This window comes from Phaenicophaeus curvirostris, chromosome 34, assembly GCF_032191515.1.
Source record: "Phaenicophaeus curvirostris isolate KB17595 chromosome 34, BPBGC_Pcur_1.0, whole genome shotgun sequence".
NCBI lineage: Eukaryota > Metazoa > Chordata > Aves > Cuculiformes > Cuculidae > Phaenicophaeus > Phaenicophaeus curvirostris.
The window spans coordinates 1,955,999-1,959,942 of NC_091425.1; positions in this window are offsets into that span (position 1 = coordinate 1,955,999).

Below are 3,944 nucleotides of genomic sequence, written 5' to 3' on the forward strand. Positions count from 1 at the left end.
CGTCGTGCCCAATGCCTGTGTCACCTGTGCCTATTTTAACATCATCGTCATTTACAATGACTGTGATTATTGTGACATCATCGTCATTTACAATGCCTCTCCCTATTGTGACACAATCGTCATTTACAATGCCTGTGCCTATTGTGACATCATCATCAGTTACTATGCCTGTGCCTATTTTGACATCATCGTCATTTACAATGTCTTTGCCTGTTGTTACATCATCGTCATTTACAATGCCTGTGTCGCCTGTACATATTGTGACATCATCGTCAATTACAGGGACTGTGTCGCCTGCCCCTGTTTTGACATTATCGTTGTGTACAATACCTGTGTCGTCTGTGCCTATTTTGACATCATCATTATTTACAAAGCCTGTGTCATCTCTGCCTATTGTTGACATCATCGTCATTTAAAAAGCCTGTGAATATTGTGACATCATCGTCATTAACAATGCCTGTGCCTATTGTGATATCATCGTTATTTACACAGCCTGTGCAGTCTCTTCCTATTGTGACATCATCATCATTTACAATGCCTGTGTTGCCTGTGCCAACTGTGGTATCATCATCAATTACAATAACTCTGTCGCTTGTCCCTATTTTTACATCATCGTCAGTTATAACGCCTGTGTCTTATGTCCCTATTTGTCATCATCGTTTTTAACAATGCCTGTGCCTATTGTGACATCATAGTTATTTACAATGCCTGTGTTTTCCATGCCTATTGTGACATCATGTTCATTTACAATGCCTGTGCCTATTGTGACATCATCGTCATTTACAATGCCTGTGCCTGTTGTGACATCATTGTCATTTACCATGATTGTGCCTTTTGTGACATCGTCATTTACCATGACTGAGCATAATGTGATATCATCGTCATTTACAATGCCTGAGCCGTCTGTGCCTATTGTGCCATCATTGTCATTTACAATGCCTGTGTCGCCTGTACATGTTGTCACATAATTGTCAATTACAATGACTGTGTCGCTTGTCTGTATTGTGACATCATCGTCATGTACAATGCTTGTGTCTTCTGTGCCTATTGTGACATCATCGTCATTTACAATGCCTGTGCCCATTGGACATCATCATCAGTTACAATGCCTGTGCCAATTGTGACATCATCTTTATTTACAATGCCTGTGTAGTCTGTGCTTATTTTGACATCATCGTCATTTACAATGTGAGGGGCTGTTGTGAAATCATCGTCATTTACAATGCCTGTATCGCCTGTACATATTGTGATATCATCGTCAATTACAATGACTGTGTCTCCTGTCCCTGTTGTGACATCATCGTCGTGTACAATGCCTGTATCTGTGACTATTGTGACATCATCATCATTTACAATACCTGTCTTCTTTGCCTATTGTGACGTTCATCGTCATTTAAAAACCCTGTGATTATTGTGACATCATTGTCATTAACAATGCCTGTTCCAATTGTGACATCAACTTAATTTAAAATGCCTGTGCCTATTGTTACATCATCATCAGTTACAATGCCTGTGCCAATTTTGACATCATCGTTATTTATAATGCCTGTGCCTATTGTGATATCATCGTAATTTACAATGCCTGTGCATTTTGTGAAATCTTCATCATTTAAATTGCCTGTGCCTATTGGGATATCATCATCATTTACAATGCCGGTGTCTTCTGTACCTATTCTGATATCATCGTCATATACAATGGCTGTTCTTAACGTGATATCATCGTGATTTACAATGCCTGAGTTGTCTGTGCTATTGTGACATCATCGTCATTTACAATGCCTGTGTCGCCTGTCCCTATTGTGACATCAGCGTCATTTACAATACTTGTGTCTTCTGAGCCTATTCTGACATAATCGTAATTTACAATACCTGTGATTATTGTGACATCATCGTCATTTACAATGCCTGTGTTTTCTGTGCCTATTTTGACATTATCTTCACTTACAATGCCTGTGTTGCCTGTGCCTATTGTGACATCAGCGTCATTTAAATTGCCTGTGCTTTTGTGATATCATCGTAATTTACAATGCCTGTGCCTATTGTGATATCATCATCATTTACAATGCCTGTGTTTTCTGTGCCTATTTTGACATTATCTTCACTTACAATGCCTGTGTTGCCTGTGCCTATTGTGACATCAGCGTCATTTAAATTGCCTGTGCTTTTGTGATATCATCGTAATTTACAATGCCTGTGCCTATTGTGACATCATCGTCATTTACAATGCCTGTGTTTTCTGTGCCTATTTTGACATTATCTTCACTTACAATGCCTGTGTTGCCTGTGCCTATTGTGACAACAGCGTCATTTAAATTGCCTGTGCTTTTGTGATATCATCGTAATTTACAATGCCTGTGCCTATTGTGATATCATCATCATTTACAATGCCTGTGCCTATTGTGACATCATCGACATTTAAAATACCTTTGCATATTTTGACACCATCGTCATTTACGGTGCCTCTGCTTATTGTCACATCATCGTCATTTACAATGCCTGTGCCATCTGTGCCTATTTTGACATCATCATTATTTACAAATCCTTTGTCTATTGTGACATTATATTTACAAAGACTGTGCCTATTATTACATGATCATCAGTTACAATTCCTCTGCCAATTGTGACATCATCTTCATTTAAAATGCCTGTGCGTTTGTGAAATCATTGTCATTTACAAAGACTGTTCCTATTGTGTCATAATCATCATTTAGAATGTGTGTCGTCTGTTGCTATTGTGACATCATTGTCACTTACAGTGCCTGTGCCGTCTGTGCCTGTGGTGATATCATCGTCAATTATGTTACCATAGTCTCCTACAATTCCTTTGTCTATTGTGACATCATCGTAATTTATAATGCCTTTGTCAACTGTGCATATTTTTACTTCATCATCATTTACAGTGCCTGTGCAACATTTGCCTATTGTGACATCATCGTCATTTACAATGCCTGTGCCTATCTTGACATCGTCATTTACAAAATATGTGCCTAATGTGACATCATCTTAAATTACAATGACTGTGCCTATTGTGACATCGTCATTTACAATGCCTTTGACTGTTGTGACACCACCTTCATTTACAATACGTGTGCATATTCTGACATCATCCCCATTTACAATACCTGTGCCTATTGTGACATCGTCATCATTTAAAATGCCTGTGCCTTTTGTGACATCATCGTTATTTATAATGCCTGTGCCTTTTGTGACATCATCGTTATTTATAATGCCTGTGTCTTTTGTGACATCATGCTCATTTACAATGTGAGTTTCTGTTGTGACATTATCGTCATTTACAATGCTTGTGGCTGTTGTGACATCATCGTCACTTACAAAAACTGTTCCTATTGAGGCACAATCGTCATTTAGAATGCGTGTTGTCTATGCCTATTTTGACATCATCCTAACTTACAATGCTTTTGTTGTCTATTCCTATTGTGACATCATCGTATTTTAAAATGACTGTCGCCTGTCCCTATTGTGACATCATCATCGTTTACAATTCCTGTGTCATCTGTGCCTACTGTGACATCATCATCATTTACAATACCTGTGTTTTCTGAGCCTATTGTGACATCATTGTCATTTATAATGCCTGTGATTATTGTGACATCATTGTCAATTAGAATGCCTGTGCCTAATATGACACCATCATCATTTACAATGCCTATGTATTCTGTGCCTGTTTTGACGTCATCGTAATTTACAAAGTCTGTGCCTATTGTTACATCATCGTCATTTACAAAGCCTGCGTCGCCTGTGCCTATTGTTACGTCATCGTCATTTAAATTGCCTGTGCCTATTGTGATATCATCGTAATTGTGACATCATCGTCCTTTACAATGCCTGTGTCGTCTGTGCCTCATGTGACATCATTGTCATTTACAATGCCTGTTACTATTGAGACAACGTTGTCAATAACAATGCTTTTGCCGTCTGTGCAA